Source organism: Apium graveolens, chromosome 11, assembly GCF_009905375.1.
Source record: "Apium graveolens cultivar Ventura chromosome 11, ASM990537v1, whole genome shotgun sequence".
Taxonomy (NCBI): Eukaryota; Viridiplantae; Streptophyta; class Magnoliopsida; order Apiales; family Apiaceae; genus Apium; species Apium graveolens.
Genome location: NC_133657.1, coordinates 161,400,239 through 161,424,474, shown reverse-complemented (window position 1 = coordinate 161,424,474; position 24,236 = coordinate 161,400,239). Strand labels below are relative to the sequence as shown.

At 36.9% G+C, this 24,236-nt stretch overlaps 1 non-coding gene across 1 annotated transcript; it reads right to left on the bottom strand.

The window, feature by feature from the left end:
- Positions 1-293: 293 nt before the first annotated feature.
- Positions 294-400, bottom strand: LOC141699570 (small nucleolar RNA R71). The gene has a single exon (XR_012566018.1). It is a non-coding gene; the product is annotated as a small nucleolar RNA R71 (small nucleolar RNA).
- Between the last annotated feature and the right edge of the window lie 23,836 nt (positions 401-24,236).

Genomic DNA, 24,236 nt, shown 5'->3' with positions numbered 1-24,236 from the left:
TTAATACCTTTGAAATTAATTTTATCACGATTCAATGGGTTCAGAATTCAGTTCAGTTTGGGGGTTCTCCAACGGAAAATCCCAATACGCACATTAGGGATTTCATAGAGATCTGCAACACCTTCAGGTTCAATGGTGCGTCTGAGGATGCAGTGAAACTGAGACTGTTCCCATTCTCTCTGAGGGACAAGGCTAAGAGTTGGTTACACTCTCTACCAGCTGGTTCGATTGCTACTTGGGAAGATCTTGCTTAAAAGTTTCTCACTAAATTTTTCCCTATGGAAAAAAGAGCTGCAATCAGGAATGCTCTTACTCAATTTGCGTAGCAATCGGGAGAATCTCTATGTGAAGCTTGAGAGCGCTACAAGGAGATGCTTAGGAAGTATCCTCATCATGGAATTCCTGATTGGATGATCATCAATTGCTTTTATAACGGTTTGGGAGCACAGTCAAGACCCATGCTCGATGCAGGATCAGGTGGAGCATTATGGGCAAAGAGCTATGAGAAAGCTTATGATCTAATTGAATTGATGGTTGTTATTGAATATCAGTATCCAACCCAGAGATTGCCACAGGGCAAGGTAGCAGGAGTTCTTGAAGTGGATACAGCTACGACTATCACTGCTCAACTAAAGGCGTTGTCTATGAAGATCGATTCTCTGGGTAACTATGGTGTTAATCAGATAACCAGTGTTTGTGAGCTGTGTGTAGGTTCGCATGTAACGGAGCAATATGCTATATCTAGTGAATCAGCTCAGTTTGTGAGCAACTTTCAAAGATCGCAACAACCAGTTCCAGACACTTATCATCCTAACAACTGGAATCTTCCTAACTTCAGCTGGAGTAACAATCAGAATGCGTTGCAACAACCGTTCCAGTAGTTTGGAAACAAGCAATTCAATCATCCTGGTTTTCTGCAACAATTTACACCAAGATAACAACTCCAACTTCAACAACAAACTCATGGAGGTGCAGGTCAATCTTCGAATAAAAAATCTGAATTGGAGGAGTTGAGGCTTATGTGCAAAAACCAGGCTCTTATATGCCAAAGCCGGGCTGTTTCTATCAAGACTCTGGATAACCAAATAGGGCAAATTGCTAACGCCTTATTAAATCAACTACCAGGAACGCTTCCTAGTGATACAGAAGTCAATCCAGGAAATAGGGAAGTTAAAGAACACGTGAACACTATCACCTTGAGGTCTGGAAAGGTCGCAAGCCCCCAATTTCAGCAAGACGAAGAGTCTGAATATTCTTTCCAGAATGCAGGTGCGTCTGCACCCTTGCCAATTCCAGAAAATGAGATTGTAGCTGAAAAAGTTGTGTAGAAGGATGCCGAGGTGGAACCGAAGAAGAAAGTTGTTGCAAACAATCCTTCTGAGGGTAATATAGGGGATAAACAAGTCTATCCACCTCCATCATATCCTAAAAGACTTCAGAAGCATAAGTTCGACAAGTAATTAGCCAAGTTTTTGGAGGTTTTCAAGAAGCTACATATCAACATACCTTTTGTGGAAGCTCTAGAACAGATGTTGAGCTATGCTAAGTTTATGAAGGGTATTCTATCTGGGAAGCTAAAACTTGAGGAGATGGAAACCATTGTTCTAACGGAAGAGTGCAGTGTTGTGCTGCAACAGAAATTTCCTCCGAAGCTTAAAGATCCTGGAAGCTTCACTATTCCTTGCACTTTTGGAAACTTGTCTTTCGATAAGTGTTTATGTGATTTGGGAGCTAGCATCAATCTGATGCCCTTGTCTATCTTCAAGAAGCTTGGTCTACCTGATCCAAAACCGACATACATATTATTGCAACTAGCTGATCGGACCATCAGTTATTTACGAGGTATAGTGGAGGATGTCTTGGTCAAAGTGGGCAAACTCATCTTCCTTGTTGATTTTGTAATTCTGTACTTTGAGGAAGATAAGAAGATTCCTATTATCTTGGGAAGACCATTCTTGGCTACAGGGCGAATTATGATCGATGCCCAAAAAGGAGAGCTTACGATGAAGGTTCGAGATCAGAAGGTCACTTTTAATGTGTTCAAGGCAATAAAGTTACCCACAGATAAAGAGGAGTGCTTTAAAGTAGAGCGGGTCAACTCTGTCGTGAATTCGGAGCTTGAGCAATTGCCAAAGTCAGATACCTTAGAGAGATCCTTAATAGGGGAATCCGTTATTGAAGATGAAGAAAGAGTAGAGCAATTACAGGTTTTGAATGCATCTCCGTGGAAAAGGAAGTTTGATATGCCATTCAATTCTCTTGGGTTAGCAGAGCTGAAAATTTCTCAGGAGCTTCTCGAGCCGTCTATTGAAGAAGCTCCCATACTTGAGCTCAACCCACTGTCAGATCACCTGAGTTATACATTCTTAGGTGCACCCCATAACAAGGGGTTGGAATATATCTATGATAATATAGAGGGTGGCCGGCCGGTTCCTCCCGTGCTTACAGAGGGTCCCTCTCGTGCACCTCAGACAGTTGATAGGTTTGGTCTTAGTGATGCGCGAGATAGAAGGTTGATTCGACGTATTGAGGCCATGCATGACATCCACAGATGTTTTGATGAAGATTTGACACACGCTCTCGGTGCTGTTTTCTGAGACACTGATGTCGAGGTTGATTGACCACCTGATCCTCCACCCAAAGAGGGTGATCCTCCCGCTAACTAAGTATGCCTTGATTCCTTGCTATTACCTTCACCGAGGACAGTAAAATTTTTAAGTTTGGGGGTGATAGTTAAGGAATATTTGTGTGTGAGTCCATATAGATACATATTCATGATAGTTTAGTTCATATAGTTTGCATATTTGTCATGTAGTTATTTATTTTTGTTTTTGTTTTGCGTATTTGTTATCATGTTAGTATGTTGCATATAGTTGCATTGGCATTATATCATGATCCCTTAGGTTGCTTTTCCGATTAATTTGTGATGTTGATTCGAGTGTATTGATGTCGTATAGAGGAATATTAAGTCCTAACGAATTAATTTGCATTCTAGAAACAAGAAAATTTTCACTAAGTCTTATAGGTTGCTTGAGTGCTAGATCATGATCATGACTTGTTTGTTTGTCGAGGTTTAATCATTTTTTTATGTCTAGAATTTATGCTATACTCTTAGTGACAGAATAACATGGATTTTTATAATTGGAGAAAAACATTGGATATCAATGCTAGTTGTAGCTAGGCGTCAAAACGGTAGTAGCCGGCTCATATTTATATGAGTAGTCTAGGGTTGAGCGAGATGGAGCGAAACACACTCGTTCAGAACATGAGAAAAAAAAGAAAAAAAAGAAAAAAAAGAAAAAAAAATATATGTTATACATAATTGATCATGAGTGGGCTCTTTAATACTCGAGTTATTAAGTTCTAGAGGATTTTGTGCCTAGTGACCTAAGGCTTTTATAGTCTGGGATCCGCTAACCTAACGCTCGCTACATGGATATTATTACATAAGTCTTTTGTGGACCTCGCTCATTGCACGATCAAATAAGCATGTTTGTGTTTTTAATGTGTTATCAATAAAAGAATGAATCCTTGTATAACTCTGATAAAATTGAAGTGTTGTCAGTCATTTTGTGTTTATCGTTTATTCTGTTTATAACCTTGTGATTGTCTTGACGAGATATGAGTTATGATTATTGATCTAGTTTCGAGAGTATATCTGTTAAGCAATTACACACATGCACGTCTTTGGCTTGTGAGTTGATTTGTGCAATTTTTTTGAACTTTGTGCGAATAATTGCATTCTTTGAGATGTTGCTCATTGGTTGGTTAAGTTACTCTAAGGGGATAGTTGCATTCATGTTAGTTGCATTCATGCATATTTGTTTTGTTCTTTGAGTCTGTTTATGCTTGAGGACAAACATCGATTCAAGTTTGGGGGTGTGATAAGTGGAATTTATATCCACTTAGAACGCTTCGTAAAGGCTCGAATTAGTGATTTGTACTCAAGTTATTTGTGTTTTTAATATATTTTTATAGTGTTTTGCATTTCAGGGTATATTTGGAAGAAGGAAAAGATTTTTATATTATTTCTATGCTAAAAGGGTGTTAGGATGGAGCCTCGTGAGTTAGCATAAAAGAAACCAGCAATTGAAGTCAAGGAAACAACAAAAATAGAATTTCCAGAAGGTCAGGGCGGTCGCGCTAGTCTTGGGAGCGGCCGCGCCCATTTGTCAGAAAGCGAGCACGCCCGCACGGGTATGCGGGGCGGCCGCGCTGGGTCTGGATTGCAGAATCCTGATTATAATATAATAATGATTTTTCAGACTCCGGATCGTATTGGGCTTATATATAAAGCCTTTTGAAGACGTTTTTGATAACAAGGAGAAGAAGGAGGGAGCAATAAGAAGACCTAATAGCACAATACAACGAAGGAGACGAAGATCTTGTTTTTACTTGTGATTCTTTGCTTAAGTTGTAACGTGAGATGCTTGTTTTCTTATTCATTTGAACATTACACTCTTGTTAACGTACTTTTGATTATTATTCAGTTTATAAAGATCTAGTTTTTATACCATGCTTTCATTGGAACCCATGGTGACGATGAGTTCAGTTATGAACTAATCATTATCGTGGGATTCTAATGGATTTACTTATGGATTTCTATAGGTAATTTATTTCAATATCTTGGTGTGTGGTGATTGATTGATATCCTAGTATTGGTTGTGCTTATTCGTCTTATGTGTGTAGCTAACATATAAGATAGTGTGTTAATCTCTATTGAAGCGAAAGTGAATATAGAGGTTAAGAACTTGCCATGCTAGCATAGGTTCATGTATAATTGTTATGCATGATTCGTAGGTAATTTTAACCAACCTACTTGCCCTATGTAATCACTATAGATAATTTGCGCATTAAACCGTTATATTTTCAAATTCTATAGACATATAGGGTCTAAGCATAATTGGCGTCTACTTAGTTTCTATCTCTTTTGTGGATGTCTAGTAGTAGGGTATTCGTGCAACGAAAGTTGGCGTTTACTAGTTCCGTGTTATCTGATTAGTTGTCATCACCATTGCATGCTAAGATTAAGGACAATGACTTTGAATGAAGTATTTAATGAAGTTAGAATTCCATGTTTATCTCATATAATTAATTCAATCACTTTTATTCTTAGTTAATTGCATGTTAGTTTAATCTTAGTTATAAACATCTCAACTTATTATTGTCTTAGCATTGAGCGATAGCCATACCATTTTTGTATAGGTGCATAAATTGAACTTAACCTAAACCAGTCCCTGTGGGAACGAACTTGATTTATATATTATACTACTTGTGATCGCGTACGCTTGCGTGTAATTTTAGCACATGTTTTCGCCCTAACAGCTCCATACAAGGATGATACCCCTTGTCGAGGTAGATAATATCCTTGTTGAGGTAGATGCTCCTCTGTATGGAAGCTCCCTCCAGGGATGATTCCCCTTTTCGAGGTAGATGCTCCTTTTACAAAGGACGCACCCTCCAAGGATGTATACCATTGTCGAGGTAGATACTCCTCTGTAAGGAAGCCCTCTCCAAGGATGAATACCCTTGTCGAGGTAGATGCTCTTCTATAAGGAAGCTCCCTCCAAGGATGTTTCCCCTTGTCGAGGTAGATGCTCCTCTTATAGAGGACGTACCCTCCAAGGATGAATACACTTGTCGAGGTAGATGCTCCTCTGTAAGGAAGCTCCCTGGATGATTGCCCTTGTTGAGGTAGATGCTCCTCTTACAGAGGACAGACCCTCCAAGGATGAATACACTTGTCGAGGTAGATGCTCCTCTATAAGGAAGCTCCCTTCAAGGATGATTCCCCTTGTCGAGGTAGATGCTACTCTTACAGAGGACGCACCCTCCAAGGATGACTTCCTTTGTCAAGGTAGATGCTCCTCTTATAGAGGACGCGCCCTACAAGTATGATTCCCCTTGTGGAGGTGGACGCTCCTCTTATAGAGGACGCGCCCTTTAAGAATGATACCCTTGTCGAGGTGGACGCTCCACTTATAGAGGACGCGCCCTCCAAAGGATTTCCCTTATAAAGGTAGACGCGCCTTATATAAAGGACGTGCCCTCCAAGGATGAACACCTTTTTTGAGCAAAATGTTCCTCTTAAAATGGACGCGCCCTCGAGGGATGAAATTTTTGTCGAGGTAGACACTTCTTTCATAGAGGACGCGCCCTCCAAGAATGTTAAATTTGTCGAGGAAGATGCCCCTCGTAAAGAGGACGCGCCCTCTAATGATGTTAATTATTTGAGGAAGACGTCGTCACTATAAAGGGCACACTTTCTAAAAATAGATGATTGTAGAAGATCATAAAAGTTTTGACTTTGGTTTGAATAAATGAATCACACTATTGGTGGAAAAGACGAGAGCAGTGGTTTGAAGTTATGATCTGGCAAAAAGCAAGAAATCAAATATGGAGTGTTATTATGTCATCGGTGAAAGGATCACTATCACCAACAAGGCACGTCCTCCTTGCATCAAATATTGCGTATTACTTGAAAATCAGAGAGCTAATCTTTTATTCTGGTCGCGCTTTTCTTAGAGAGCGCCCTTATATGATGACCATTTTAGTTTAAGGCGTGCCAATGGGAGACCAATATCAGGATGAAAAAGTTTAAGAAAACTCTCAAATCTTTGTTAATGAATTATGCTTTTTCAAGGTATATGAGGTGCACATTTTTGTATGATTTCTCTTATTTCTTACGCCGAGTTAGCTCATGTAAGCTTAGAGATGTGGTGTATAAGTGGTAAACTTCTCTAGATAAAGCTATATTAAAGCCATACAAAAGAGAAGTGGTAGAGAGTGACAAATGTTACGTTATGGGGTGTGAAGTTGTCGTATTGATTTATGACACGCGCAATTATCCAGGGCGCGCCCTATCATGTTTAAAGAAGAAATAGAGCAGGATGAAGAAAGAGGAATGAATAAAGTTCGTAAGGTCTACCCTCAAATTGGTAGACGCTCATACAAATTTTTCAAGTTTGCTAAGGGGTTGAAAATTCCAATCCTATTTTCAAAAGCAAATGGAATTTGAGGGGTAGTTCTAATGCCCAAAATTTAGTATAAACCTTGTTCGGTTCAAAACCGGGTCAATTGGTCAGAATTGGGATATTGATGCCTAAAATTAAGGAAAAGATAAAGCATCCATTTTTATCATGATGGAAGAAGGCGCACCCTACAGATTTGGGGGGGCGCACCCTTATGCTTACAGGAAGATTAATGCTAAAACACTTTAAATAATCAAGGCGAGCCCTCATTAGTTAAGGAGGCGCGCCCTATTGTTACATAAAGAAGGAAATTTGAGTAATTCTCTAAGTTAACTCCTCACCTGTGGAAGGTCTTAGGGCGCGCCCTAAGTAGAAGAGATGGCTTGGATGGGGTTTTAGCATGGTTACTTGGACGGATTCTTTGGATGATTCAAGGAAGAAGGAGATTATTATTACTAATCTATTTGCTGCAGGTACTCTATTGACGAACTCCTTCCTGTAATGCAACCACGGGAAGGCGGTGTCCGTGGTCAGAGATCTCCAGAGGTATGCCTGGATGGAAGGCCTCCTCCTGTAGTCAATGAGTGTCCTCATTGGGGATGTGGGGTAAACTCTGGTGTGTGCTTAGGGAGCTCTGTCTCTATAGTCAACGAGTGTCCTCATTGGGAGACTGTGGAGTATCCTGTGTTAGGTCACACAACATTGTAGAAGGGGGTTGAATACAGTGTTTAATACAATCAAATCGATTTTGAACACAAGTAACAGTAAACACATATATTCAATATAATAAACTCTATTACAATGGAACTGTTCTCTCTCAGTGATGAACAAATATCACTAAGAGCTGCTAGGTTACAATGTATAATCTTCTCGATAATGATAACACATATAGTGTAAACCTAAGTCTGTGTTTATATAGTACACAGTTACAAGATAACTTCTAATTAATATGGAATATAATTCTGTCTCCTAAAATATATCAATCAGATACCTTCTACAAGTCTTCCAGTCTTCTAAATCTTTCCATGCATATCTTCTTTTGTTTTAGTCTCGATCTTCTACTGTAAATCAGCTTCCTTCCTTAGCTGTAAGTCCTCCCGTACTTAAGTTCTGATATTAAGTTCTGACTTTCAGTAAGTCCTGATTTCAGTAAGTCCTGATTTGTCCAGTTGTTAAGTTCTGAAAACTAAACACAAATCATATTAGACATGACATCTCAAATATATCTAACAATCTCCCCCAACTTGTAAATTATGCAAAATATACAAGTTAATATATTTGATGATGTCAAAACATTTAAGTACAAATGCAATAAGAGTTTAACTAGATAACTAACTACAACTTACAGTCCTTGTAACTTTTACCAATCTCACTGAGTCAATCTGAATCCATGATGATTCTTGACAAAGCTTGATATCAGCTTTTCTTCTTTAATCCTCAGGACATGAGCTATTGTAGTCTTGACTTGCTTCATCTCTTCATTCTGACTTCCAATCTGGTAGATTACAGTCCTTATAGTAGAGATATGGTTTCTTTCTAAACCATCATTCAGTCTTATTACCCTAGGATGAGAAGAATCTTCATTGTAGCATAGACATTTCTTATTCAGTAACACTTCAAGCTTAGCAGAATTCTTCTTCATTGGAATTTCACTTCCATCATTTTCAACAATACTAGGAATGCATTCTGTAACTCTTGAACCAGAAATTCTTGCTTTATCTCTGATGGTCTTCAATATGAACTTTGACCATCTCCTGGTAATATCAGACTTTACCTCTAAAAGGTAATGAAAGAATTGAAGTTCTTTCAGTGATTTGTTTAGCACATCTGATTCTGACATTTGATATGTCCTTCAATCTTTAAGAAATAGAATCAGATTTTCCTTAACATTGTGCTTGTTATGAGCATCCAGTACCACTTGAACAAATATAACTTTATCAAGATGTTTTTGTGTAACATCTTCAAGAGGTCTTTCAGTCAATAGAAATGGATCTCTAGTAGCAACTTCATGTCCTGTCATGATCTTAGCTTCATCAGAACCTAGTCCAGCCCTGTCTCTTGGTTCTCTAGAATTTAACCCAATAGTCATGAAGGTAGACTGTAATTGGCTTTTCTTTGGATCTGATGGTTTGACATTTTTCCACAAAAGTTTCCTTTTATCAGCTACTTCCATTTTATCTAAATCAAATTGAGCACTGTCAGAGGTTGACTTGATGACTTTATCAAAACTTGTTATTTCTGTTGTAACATGCTGTTCTTCACTCTGAACAACTTGAGCTTTTTCAGAGGTTGTCTTTGATTCTTCAAAAATCTTCTTTCTTTTCAGAGTTTGAACATCTGCATCTTCAGCAAGTGTATCATCAGTAACTTGAACCATTTTACACACAGGTTTAATCAGAATTTGAGAAATTTTCATCTCCTATGGTTTGATTGGTTCATAAATTTTTCCTTTCCCTTTATATTTGGGAATAATCTCAATCTGTGATCTTGTTTTGGGCTTTGATGCCTCAGTATTTAATTTCTCCTTGATCACAACGCCTTTTTCCTTAGGCCTTGGAGGTTTCTTTGCAACAGAAGCTTTTAACTTTAGATTTTTCTTTTCAGCTTTAAATCTAGCTTCTTCCTCCTTGAGATTTTCTAAATCCATTCCTGGATTATGCTTCAGAAATAATTTTCTAGCAATTTCCTCATCAAGTGTCTGAATCTTGGGATCCTTGTAGTAGACAGTAATCTGCTTTCCCTTGAGCTTCAGAGTTTGCATGAACTTTTGAGAATCTTGACTTCCACCTTGTATCAAAACATCAGGCTTTGTCAGACTTTGCTCATCAGAACTTGATATCAGATTTTGAGTTTGAGTACTTGCTATCAGATTTTGAGTTTGAGCAACTTCAGAACTTGTCTTCTTTTGAATAGAAGATTTTCTTGCATCAGTAATTAGTTTCCTTGAAGAAACCTTGCTATTCTACCCTTTACTTTGAACTTGACCTCTACCCATGCTAGGGTTTCCCTAGTCATCAGCTTCATCAGCTTTCTTCTTCAGTAATTGATCATTTGAGCATTTGGACTTAACTATCTTCTCCTCTTTTTTGGCATCATCTGATAATAGGGGTGAGAGAAGAAGTTCCACTGAAGATTGAATATCATTCAATTGAGCCCGTTAAGAAGCTTGATTAGCCAGGACCTCAGAGATTTGGGCCTGTTGCTTCTCTTGAGTTTTCTCAATTGCTTCTACTTTCTCAAGTGTAGGTCAGGATATGTCGATTCAAATTCAACATTTGTTTGTCAAATCAGCACAAATTATTAGTAACCACAATTTTAATCAAAACATTCATCAAGAAATACAGTTCAAGTAGATGAAGTAAAGATTAACAGGTTGCAATGAAAACATTCTCAATCACATAATACGAGATAAACAAAGACTAAATCTTGCAATCAAAAGAAATTTCATTAAAATATCTAAAGAGTACATCTTATGAAATTTATAGATTACATGCAAAAGATTACAAGATAATCCTAGTCTAAGATGGTGAACATCAACAGCCTTGGTCTAAAAAGGAAAGCTATCAACTAGTTCCTCCTGCTGTTGACAAACAACACTGAAAGACGGATGATCCGTTCTTGCTAAAGAAGAGCCTCTCTCCGTTCTTCTTCCAAGTGATCAAGATGGAGTTGATAGTCCATCTCAAAGAACAAGAGATTTTTCTGAACCTCTTGTGGAACCAAGTTCCATATCTCATCAGGAATGGCAGTGACGTGTCACTCCTGTTCCCAGTCATGACAACTGAACTCGATGTTGAAGTTGTCATAGTTCATAAACATGTCGACAAGAACCATTTTTATGAAGGATGAAAATGGTGAGAATTAAAAGAGAGAGAATGATTTTGTGTGAGAATAGAAGATGATATGTCTGAGATGAAATGTCGGTTAAATAACCAATGGAATGTCAAGGAACTAGAAGACTAATTAATGATTAAGTGTAGAGTTAATGATGCCTCATCTTCCTAGACCGAAGTGTAATAATAACAGTCAGTAAAAAGTTAAAGCAAGAGTTAATGGGCACAAGAAATAAGTAACAATTACTGTGCACATACAGTTTTTCAAGACAAACACGTTTACCACTAACCCAAATGATTATGACTGTTTTTATCTCACCTAATTATATTCTGATTAAATATGACTATTTCAGTATTTACCACAAATAAGTCAAGTAGAAAATAATGCCACATAAGCATCAGAGATTCCATCAGGATTTAATATCAAAACTTGACTATTATCAGATTTTAACGGTCATCAGAACATGGCTTCTGTACTCAAAAAGTGAATGTTTATTAATGTGATTCTTCATACAAATACTGACTTGTTTCTTCAGAGTTTAATCATCAAAACTTCCATCAGAACTTGTCCTCAGAATTTATGCAAATGACACTTAACTGTTTGTCAAAAACAACCTAATCACCACAATAATTTTCATCATTCATATGGAGTGATAGTGTGTGCATTGAGCAAAATATCAGATAAAGATTAAAGTCTTATAAACTTCAGTATATCTTAGAAATAAGGCATAACTAAGAAAAATGCTTAAAAGCTGTCATTAATTTTAAAGTCTACTAAAGGACAAATTTGTGCATAAGTCCACCTCAACTGTTTGTGCTCATTTTATACATCTTTTAGAATTCTTTTTCACAGTGGCTTCTCAGTGTAAGTGAGTCGCTTATCAGAATTTATGCTCTTATCAGAGTATTTCTCCAGTAATCAGAGAATGTGAAAAGTCACCAAGAAAAATTTATTTGGTTTTCAAATGCATATAACTTAATACAAGCAATGCACTTGGGTCTTCCCTTCCACATATTTACTCTACATTTCAAAGGAGTACCTGACTTTAATTTTCTTTTCTTTTCTTCAGATAAGTGAGGCTTATCAGCATTTAGTTCATCCTTAAGATTTACTAACATCAGAATTTGACAGATAACAAGCAAGAATCTAGTTTGTGACTTAGTAATAAGATACACAAAGTATATTTGACTAAGCTCAAAATCAGAATTTGCTTGTGTTAATGAGTTTCCACATAAACAACTAATTCAAACATGGGATTTCTAGTATGTTAAAGACTACTAGGTCAGCATCTAGCATAGTAATCCTCATTGGATTGAATAGTCACAGAACATTTAAATCACTATCACAGTATATAGATCCACATCAGATAACAATCAGCATTTAATGAATTACAATTTAAACACAGATTACATGAAGATAAGACAATCTGTAAACACTGATCATAAAGTCTGATGCATGAGAACAAAAACTAAGCAGATTTAGAGAAAGAACCTGAAATCATTCCAAGTTCATTTACCAGTCTTGTAAAAGTAGCTTCACATAGTGGTATTGTGAAAATATTTGCTAGCTGTTGATCTGTTGGAATAAAATGCATTTCCACTGTACCTTCCATCACATGTTCCCTTATGAAATGGTATTTAATGCTGATGTACTTTGTCATTGAGTGTTGAACTGGATTACTTGTCATAGAAATAACACTTTGATTATCACAGTAAATAGGTATTTTAGAAAATTCTAACCCATAATCCAGTAGCTGATTCTTCATCCAAAGAATCTGTGCACAACAGCTTCCTGCAGTAATATATTCTGTTTCTGCAGTTGATGTGGAAATTGAATTCTGTTTCTTGCTAAACCAAGAAACTAATCTGCCTCCAAGAAATTGGCAGCTTCCACTAGTGCTTTTCCTGTCTATTTTGCATCCTGCAAAATCTGCATCTGAGTAACCTATTAGCTTAAAATCTGATTCTCTAGGATACCAAAATCCTAGATCAGCTGTACCCTTGAGGTACTTGAAAATTATTTTCACAACTATTAGATGAGGTTCTCTTGGATCATCCTGAAATCTTGCACAAAGACAGGTAGCATACATGACATCAGGTTTACTAGTAGTTAAATAGAGTAAAGAGCCAATCATACCTCTGTTGTTAGTAATATCTACTGATGAACCAGTATCTTTATCTAACTTGGTTGCAGTGGCCATGGGAGTGGTTGTAGTTGAATAGTCTTGCATTCCAAATTTCTTCAGTAAATTTTTGGTGTACTTGGATTGACAGATAAAAGTACCTTCTTCATTTTTCTTGACTTGAAGTCCCAGAAAATTACTAAGTTCTCCCATCATACTCATTTGATATCTTGACTACATTACCTTTGCAAACCTTTCACAGAGTTTGGCATTAGTAGAACCAAATATGATATCATCAACATATATCTGTACCAAAAGTAAGTCATTTCCATGGTTGAGGTAGAACAATATTTTATCAATTGTGCCTCTGTGAAATCTACTTTCCAGAAGGAATTGAGCTAAAGTCTCATACCATTCTCTTGGAGCTTGCTTAAGGCCATAAAGTGCTTTGTCAAGCCTGTAGATATGATTGGGAAATTTAGGATCTACAAAGTCTGGAGGTTTTTCAACATATACCTCTTCTTCCAATTCTCCATTGAGAAAAGCACTTTTCACATCCATTTGAAAGACTTTAAACTTTTTGTGAGCAGCATAAGCCAAAAAGATTCTTATGGCTTCCAATCTAGTAACTGGTGCAAATGTTTCATCATAATCAATACCCTCTTATTGAGAGTAGCCTTTAGCAACCAGCCTTGCTTTGTTCCTTGTAATTATGCCATCACTGTCAGTTTTGTTTTTGAACACCCACTTTGAACCAACAATAGATCTATTATTTGGTCTTGGCACTAAGTTCCAGACTTTATTTCTTTCGAATTCATTTAACTCTCCCTGTATTGCTTGCACCCAATCAGCATCTTGAAGAGCTTCTTCCACTTTTTTTGGTTCAGTCTGAGATAGAAAAGAATGATAGAGACATTCATTTGATGTTGCAGTTCTAGTTCTGACACCTGCTTCAGGATCTCCAATTATTAAGTCAGGTGTATGTGATTTGGTCAAATTCCTTACAGATGGAAGTTGATTTCTAGAACTGGATCCTCCCCCATGATCCATGTTGTCTCCATCAGCATCTTCTGATGCTCCCCCTATAGTTATGTTCTCTGAGACTTCAGAATTTGAGTTAGATCCTTCAGAATTTGAAGAATCAGAGTTTCCAGAATTATCAGAATTTGGCTCATCAGAACTTGATGAATTAGAACTTGAAGAGCCAGTGACTGGTTCTGATGCTTTTTGAGAGTCTTGAGTTGTGGTAGGATCTTCAGCTTGCTCCCCCTGGACAGGTGCATTTTCCTTTGGAGTTGTTACCACAGTTTCAATGACATCATAACTTAACCCGTCAGAACTTACAGGATCAGAGTTTAAGTCATCAGAATTTACATTGATCATTGAAATCTTCAAGTCCAGTAATCTTCTTATCATCAAAAGATACATTGATAGATTCCATGACAACCCTTGTTCTTAAATTGTAGACTCTGAAGGCTTTTGTGGAAAGTGGATATCCCACAAAAATTCATTCATCAGCTTTTAGATCAAATTTTGATAGCTGTTCAGTATGAGTCTTAAGAACAAAACACTTACATCCAAATACATGAAAGTATTTCAGATTTGGCTTCTTTTTCTTCACCATCTCATATGGTGTTTTTCCATGCTTGTTGATGAGTGTAGCATTTTGTGTAAAATAAGCAGTCTGCACAGCTTCAGCCCAAAAGTAGGTTGGTAACTTTGCTTCATTAAGCATAGTTCGTGCAACTTCAATGAGAGTCCTGTTCTTTCTTTCTACAACTCCATTTTTCTGTGGAGTTCCAGGTGCAGAAAATTCCTGTTTGATTCCATGCTCTTTGCAGAACTCTTCCATGATTGAATTCTTGAACTCAGTGCCATTATCACTACTTACACTCTTGACAGAATCTTTGACCAATTTATCCAGCTGTTTGACATGATCAGTTAGAGTATATGCAGTTTTATTCTTCTTGTGCAAGAAATACACCCAAGTGTACCTAGTGAACTCATCCACTATAACCATAGCATATTTCTTCTTTACAATAGACATGACATTGACTGGACCAAATAGATCAACATGCAGTAGGTGATAAGGCTCAAGAATTAAGGATTCAGTTTTGCTCTTAAAAGAAGATTTTCTTTGTTTTGCCTTTTGACATGAATCACAAAGGCCATCAGGATCAAATACTGATTTTGGAAGTCCTCTCACAAGATCTTTCCTTACAAGCTCATTTATGTTGTTGAAATTTAAGTGAGAGAGTTTCTTGCGCCAATTCCAGCTTTCTTCAATTGATGCTCTACTCAACAGACAGATTGCAGAACCATCAGAACTTGTTGAAAGTCTGGCTTCATAAATGTTACCATGCCTGTAACCTTTCATTACCACTTTGCCTGTAGAATTGCTTAGAACTTCACAGTGTTCTTCAAAGAAATTCACATGATAACCTCTGTCACAGATTTGACTCACACTTAGCAGATTGTGTTTAAGTCCTGAGACAAGAGCTACTGTTTCAATAATGACATTCCCAAGATTGATATTGCCATATCCCAGAGTTTTTCCCATATTGCCATCTCCATAAGAAACTCTTGGGCCAACCTTCTCCACAAAGTCTGATAGCAGGGCTTTATTTCCAGTCATATGTCCTGAACATCCACTATCCAGAACTAGGATGTTTTTCCTATTGCCTTGCAATCACAAAGACCACTAATGATTAGTTTTAAGAACCCGGACTTGCTTGGATCCTTTGGCCTTTTTAAGTTTGTTAGCATTTGCAGCGGATTTAATTTCAGAGTTTATGCTAACATGCTGTTTATCAGAATTTATATCAGACTTTGCATCAGACTTTACACTAGAAGGAATAATACTAACTTTCTTCAAAGAAGGTTTTATTTGATAAAAATCATAGTACAAACTATGATATTCCTTACAAGTATAAATGGAATGTCATAAACTACCACAATGAAAACAAGGATTTTGTGACTTAAACCTAACAGACTGACTCTTAACTCCTGATCTAGGAGGTAAAGAGTTTATATCTTTATTCTTCCTGCAAAAAGAAGCAAGATGGTTAGAGTTTCCACAGTTATAACATTACTTTCTAGGAGCATTAGGAACAGGCATATAGTTATTGTTCTTATTCACACCTTCCTTTCCAATTCTATTTTTCCAAGCTTCCTTTACCTTCTTGACATTCCTAATCTCTTTCAGCTTATGCTTAAGCTGCTTCTTCGTCATTAAGCCTATGTTGACTTCAGCTGGTTTATCCTATTTTGGTGGCGCCCTCCAAACCCGGGTCGGAAGTTTGGGGTCCACACACACACCTTATTTATAACCTGCTTATAACAATAATAAAGATAATAATAATATATGCAGTGACCCTACTTACCAACCACCACGGACCGCAACAGGTTAAAGTATGCACACAAGCCAAACACACTAATATATTATAAACCGTTCAAATCCCAACTATTTCAAACTCAAACTGAGTATTAAACATTATTACAAACTTTTACAAATTTAACTTATCCCAAAAGAAGCCTACTAGCTCAGCTTTCTCAACCTGAACCCCTAGCTCTCGCACTGGACTGGGGATCCTCTTTACCAACTGGTTCCTTTTTAACTGGAAAGAATATAAACAACATCGCACAAATGAGCTAACTAGCTCAGCAAGTCACAATGACAAAACTGAGAATAAGGATCATCAGGTGAATATGGTTACGATATCAAGTGAACAATGGATTATGATTTAGAATTGGATATTATACTTTTAATTTAAAAATCAAGGTTAGGCTGCTGATCAGTCACGCACTAACCCCGAGCAAGGCACACAATATTGCTCTAACCACTGAATCCAAGGCACACATTGGCCTAACTTGACCATTATATGGTCTGACCACGAATCTGGTCCACAATTTTATAAAAACAATCCAATTCTAACATAATAACAGAATATGCAATAATAAACAATAACCGAAATCATTAACAACAATAAATGTTTAACAATGAAAGGGTTTCAATCCTTGTAAGGATCAATAAGGCAATTTAAAAGCTTGGATGCTGGGTAATGAAAGAATTGAATAACAAAGGAATCAACCATTTCAGGGTTTCAAAGATTTAGGCTTTCAAAGCATAAGATACAATGATTGAATGTACAAGTAATTCAGTTCAGTGTTTGGGATTTTGTTTGCATGTATTTGTGGAGTAGTATCGTAGATTTGTGGTTCTTGTTTGGGTATACAATAATCAATGGATTAGAAAGAATATGATTCATGGCTCAAGAACAATAACTGAAATTAGGATTTAGGTTTATGTACTTCAAAGCACTTGCAATATCATAGGATTATCAAGTACTACAATATCTCGAGAAAGTTCAGAACACTTGCCTGGTATTAGCTTACTACACTGCACTCGCTTCCAATCACAACCGTTTTACTCCTCAACTACCTGTTTCCCTTTCCTACGTCTTGCCTCTTCTGCTCACATATTATAAGCATCTATCAATAATTTACTCATGGAATTCTATTCAACACATACTTCTATCTACCCTTCGTTTTATCCAAATCCGATTAACGGATTGAAAGTTATGCAATAATCAAGTAAAAACCGAATATATAGACCGATAGTCAATTAACAAGTCACATATAGCACATAATACATCACGTAATCAATGATATATTATTTATAAAGAAATCTCGGGTCATAAATAGGCTTTCTGATATTTAAAATGATTTTTAAAACATTTTTCGGAATTAAAACGGGTCGTTGGATCAATTTCGGGTTAATAAACAGGGTTCGGTTGGCCCATTCTGGCTCCAAAATAATTTTAGAATAATTATCGAGCCTTGGAAATAATTTAGAATAATATTTTAAAGCTCGAAATTATTTTTCAGAATTTTTTAAATCATTTTTAAATAATTAAATCTAATTAAATAATTAATTAAAATCAATTAATAATTAATTAAATCAATTAATCAATTAATTTTCAAATTAATTGTCCAATTAATCAATTATAAATTAACTGAAATTAATTAACTAATTAATTTAGATTTATTTATGAATTAAAAATAATTTTCAGAATTAAAATAATAATTTTTAGAATTTTCAGAAATTAAAAACGAATTTTTATAATAAAAATAAACAGGAAATATGATTTTTAAACATTTTATAAACAGGAATCCTAAATTTGCAAAGTCTGGAAACTTTAGGGACCTAACTGTATCGTTTTCAAAAGTTGGGGTACTAAACTGTAAATTTCCAGCCCTTCGCCGGAAAACAGTCGGGTTCGCCGGAGAACACGTTCCCGGCGTCCTCACCCCACCAACACCTCCAGATCACATCTACACAACATCAGGAACACAACCATGCAATCAATTCATCCTAACAATCCCTGAGTTGGCCGGAATTTGGCCGTGAAGTTTTCCAGTTTCCGGCGAACATCGAAAAACTTCAAAACACAACTCCCTTCTCTACAGATCTCGTTGGTTCATGAAACTTATACGACTAGATTGCAAATTTCACAGAGAACACAACCCACTATAACACAACATCAATCTATCACATAATAAGAAACCCCCAAATTTCAATTAAGAACATTCATACGGGTTATAAACCCTAATTTTAAAATTCGAAAATCAAACTCAAATTTGAACATGTTATTGAACTCCAAATCAGACGTATGACATATGAAAATCATCAGGAAAACAAGCTCTACAACATGCAATCATCAAATCATACAAACAATCATCCGAACAAAAATTCATATTTTTAATAAAATAAATTCGAAAATAAATTTTTTTTTAGAAAAATAACCTTGATTTCTGCAGTGAAACAAAGCTCAGAATCTGATAGAACACTTCAAATCCTTCGTTTTGGTTACTCAAGCTTTGAAAACAGAGATTGGTAAAGCCTTCGTTTTGCTGTTTGATTCTTAGAACAGTTTTAGGAAATTAGGGCTTTTCTCTGAAAATTATATAATTAACTATCTGCAAATGATTTTGATACGAAATAAAATACGGTAAAAGACTATTTATAATTACGGAAAATTTGTATCCCGTTGGATCATTCCGGATATAAAACGGTACGTTTATTTGTAAAAACTGATCCAAACGGTATCGATTTTCGGGATAATTATCGAAATCAGTACAATTTGTACTGCGGTCTAGGTCTCAGCGCCTGGTTACACGTATTACGAAGTGATAATTGGGATAGTTTAATAAAAAGCTCCCGTTTATCAAAAATACGGGTTTTATTGATTTACCGAAACGAATATTGTATCGAAAATGTTGCGCCGGGACCCGCGCAGGACAAACCGTACGCCGGATCAAAAAAGTTAAAACATGGAAAATGCTCGGAATATTACAATTAGGTTAGGAAGGAGTTCTCGAAAGAGTTTCGGATTCCAAAAATGTAACAACGGTTGACGTCGATTGGTTCCCGTTTTTATAAAATAGATTTTAATTACCCGAAAAAAGATTTTAGAAATTTCATATGATTCCTATAAATCCATAAACCAACATAAAAATAATTAGGAAGATATGACAATTATCTATATTTTATTTTGGACATATAAAAATTAAAATACTCAATTAATATTATTTTTGAATATTCAAGTACAGATAACACTTAACAATTAGCTCACAGAATAGATACTGAACACACTTAACAATTATATAATAGCAAAAATAATTACACGATATATCCCGGATATTACATCCTTCCCCCCTTAAAAGGATTCTGTCCTCAGAATCTCTAAGAAAATAAATGAGGGTACTTTTCTCTCATATCACTTTCTAACTCCCAGGTTGACTCTTCAACCTTTGGGTTTCTCCACAATACTCTTACTAACTTTACCACTTTATTTCTCAATACTTTTTCTCTTTCCTCTAGAATCTCTATCGGACTCTCTACATAAGATAAATCTGCTTAAAGTTCTATTGGCTCATATTCTATTATATGCCTGGAGTCTGGATTATATTTCTTAAGCATTGATATGTGAAAAATATTGTGAATGTGCTCCATGTGCGGAGGTAACGCCAACTCGTAAGCTACCTTGCCAATACGCTTTAGGATTTCAAAAGGTCCGACATATCTTGGGTTTAGCTTCTCTTTCTTCCCAAAGCTGGTTAGTCCTTTCCACGGTGATACTTTCAATAATACCAAGCTTCCTTCTTCAAATTCTATGTCTTTTCTTGACTGGTCTGCATATTTCCTTTGACGATCTTGTGCGGCTATTTTTTTTTTTTGGATAATTTCAACAACTTCCTTTGTCTGCTGCACCAATTCGGGTCCGATTATTTTGCGTTCTCCTACTTCGTCCCAATATACTGGAGATCTACATTTGCGTCCATGAAGGGCTTCATAAGGTGGCATCCCAATACTGGCGTGATAACTGTTGTTATAAGCAAACTCTACTAGGGGTAAATGCTCGTCCCAACTTCCTTTAAAATCAATAGCACAAACACGTAGCATATCCTCGATTGTCTGGATCATTCTTTCACTTTGGCCATCCGTTTGGGGGTGATAGGCCGTACTCATATTCAATCTTGTTCCCAAACATTCTTGAAAACTCTTCCAGAATCTTGAATTAAATCTTGGATCTCTATCAGATATGATAGACACTGGAACTCCATGACGAACTACGATCTCTTTCAAGTACATATGAACTAACTTGTCGAGCGAAAATCTTTCATTTATAAGCAGAAAATGAGCTGACTTGGTAAGTCTATCTACTATAACCCAAATGGCATCATGATTAGTCCTTGTCCTTGGTAATCCAACTATGAAATCCATGGTAATATGTTCCCACTTCCATTCTGAAATCTCCAATGGCTGTAGCAATCCGCTTGGTCTCTGATGCTCTGCTTTAACTCTCTGACAGGTATAGCATTTGCTAACCCATTCCGCAATTTCCCTCTTCATATCTGGCCACCAATAATTCTTTTTTAAATCTCTGTACATTTTGGTACTTCCTGGATGGATGGAATATCTTGAACTATGTGCCTCTTGTAAAATTTCATTTTTCAGCTCCGTTACTGGTGGAATCCAAATTCGTGAAGAAAACCTAAGAATACCTTGATCATCTTGTTGCGTGCATAATTCCTCACCTACCAAACTATTTATATCTTGATCCATTACCTCTTTCTGGTATTTCTTTATTTTCCCCAATAACTCCGGTTGGAAAATCATACCGTACACTTTTGCTTCCTCAGGCTTGCAAATTCTAATCTCCAATTCCAATTTTTGAAATTCTTTATATATCTCTTCAGGTACGGATAACACATTTAACCTTTCCTTCCGACTTAACGCATCTGCTACAACGTTCGCCTTACCGGGATGATAATTAATCGAGCAATCATAATCCTTGATCAATTCTAACCATCTCCTTTGTCTCATATTAAGTTCCTTCTGGGTAAATATATATTTCAGACTTTTGTGATCCGTGAAAATCTCACACTTTTCTCCATACAAATAATGTCTCCAAATCTTCAAAGCGAAAACTATAGCTGCTAACTCCAAATCATGAGTAGGGTACTTCTGTTCGTGTGGTTTCAATTATCTTGACGCATACGCAATCACCTTGTCGTGCTGCATAAGAACACATCCTAATCCTTTGTAAGAAGCATCGCTATAAATTACGAAATTCCCTTGATCTTCTGGAAGTGACAAAACAGGTGCTGTGATTAATCTCCGCTTCAATTCCTGAAAACTTCCTTCGCACTTGTCATTCCATATAAACTTTTCATTCTTTCGTGTAAGCTTTGTCAATGGTGTTACAATTCTAGAGAAATTCTGAACGAATCGTCGATAATATCCTGCCAATCCCAAGAAACTTCTTACCTCAGTGGGTGTTCTCGGTCTTTCCCAATTCGTAATTGCCTCGATCTTTGCCGGGTTCACTTTGATCCCTTCATTACTGACTATGTGTCCTAAGAACTGAACTTCCTGCAGCCAAAACTCACACTTCGACAATCTAGTATATAACTTCTTTTTCCTTAAAATCTCCAAAGTTGTCCTTAAATATTCCGCATGATCCTCCTCCGTCTTTGAATAGATCAAAATATCGTCTATAAATACTATAACGAACTTGTCCAAATATTCCTTGAAAATTCTGTTCATCAGGTCCATAAACGCTGCTGGGGCATTGGTCAATCCAAAAGACATCACTAAAAACTCGTAATGTCCATACCTTGTTCTGAAAGTTGTCTTTGGTATATCTTCTGGTTTGATCTTCAGTTGATGATATCCCGATCTTAAATCGATCTTGGAGAAATACTTGGCTCCCTTCAATTGGTCAAACAAATCATCAATTCTGGGTAACGGATACTTATTCTTGATTGTAAGCTTGTTGAGCTCCCTATAATCGATGCACAGTCTCATGCTTCCATCCTTCTTCTTGACAAATAATACCGGTGCACCCCACATGGATACGCTGGGTCTGATTACTCCTTTTTCTAACAGCTCTTGCAATTGTTTTGCTAATTCTTTCATCTCAACGGGCGCCATTCTATACGGGGCCTTGGATACTGGTTCGGTTCCAGGTGCTAAGTCGATTGCAAATTCAATTTCTCTATCTGGAGGAAGTCCTGGTAACTCGTCGGGAAATACGTCTGGAAATTCCATCACAACTGGAATATTTTCAAGTTTTGCTGGCTCCTGACTTCTGTCGATCACATATGCTACGAAATGCTCACATCCTTGTCGTAGTAACTTCTTGGCTTGAATCATCGTTAAGAACTTCTTTACCTGCTTCTGTCCCTTGAACGTTACTATTCTTTCGTCTGGCATTTTTACCATTACTTTCTTATTTCGACAATCTATCTGAGCCTCATGCTTAGATAACCAATCCATCCCCAATATAACGTCAAATTCTCCTAACTTAAATGGTATCAAATCTACACAAAACTTACTACCAGAAATCTCAATCTCATAATTCCCACAAACTTAGTTAACAGTTACACGTTCTTGATTTGCTAATTCCACAGTTATTATTTCATTTAAATACCCAACTGGACAATTTAACTTACTAACAAAATCTTGTGAAATAAACGATCGAGTTGCTCCCGAATATATTAACACTTTTGCACATAAAGAATTCACATTAAGTGTACCTGCCACGACATCCGCATCCTGGATCGCATCCTTCACCGACATATCAAAAACTCTAGCCCTCGGAGTCTCATTTACTGTTGGGGTAGATCCCATAATCCTTAATGCATTACTGACTGGGGCTGGTGTTTTGCAATCCCTGGCCATATGTCCTGGCTTCCCACATTTAAAGCATGTAAATCCAATGGCTGGAACCTTCACTGCTGGATTCCGGATAGGCTGATCCTTATTTGCTGGCTCTCTTGCTGGCTGATTTCGGCACTCCCTCGAGTAGTGCCCTTTCTGGTTGCATTTAAAACATACCACATTCAACTTGTTACAAACTCCTCCATGCTTCTTTCCACATACTTGACAATCTGGAAAAGTTAATCTCAATTGATTTGGCTGATTCACATTAGCTGAACGATTGCTCAGGCCTCCGTCTCCTGTATTTTGTCTCCTGAAATTAAAATTTCTCCCTGGCTGAAACTTGCTCTTCTTAAAATTTGGAAACTTCCCTGTTTGTGACTGACCCTCACTTCCCTCAACTTTCCTTTTCTTGATTTCCTTTTCTTTCTGGAACATCTCACTCTCTGTCTCTGCGATCATAGCTTTCTGTACAACCCCGGCATAGGTATCCAATTCAAAAATAGCTACCTTCCCTCTGATCCATGGCTTCAAGCCTTGCTGGAATCTCTTAGCTTTCTTTCTATCAGTATCAACATACGATGACACATACCTTGACAATTCCTCAAACTTCCCCTCATAATCTGTTACCGACATGTTCCCTTGCTTTAATTCTAAAAACTTTAGCTCCATTTGATCCTGAACAAACTGAGGAAAATACTTTTCTAAAAATAATTCCTTAAACCTTTCCCAAGTAATAATATTTGTGCTTTCCAATGTATTCACCATTTCCCACCAATAGGTGGCCTCATTCTTCAGATAGTAACTTGTAAATTCAACCATCTGCTCCTCTTTCACTTTTACCAAGGCAAAAGCCTTCTCTATTTCCTTTAACCACACATTTGCTTCAATTGGCTCTAAGGAACCCTTGAATTCTGGTGGGTTTACTGCCTGAAAAGTTTGAAAGTTACCTGGGGATTGGTCTGTCTCTGCTGTTGTTGTGCCAGGTGAACTGTTTGTTGGGCCAATATTTGAAGAATCTGGGCTATTGCTGGGTCTATGGGTCCTGGGTTCACATTCTGGTTTGTCTCATATTGGTTGT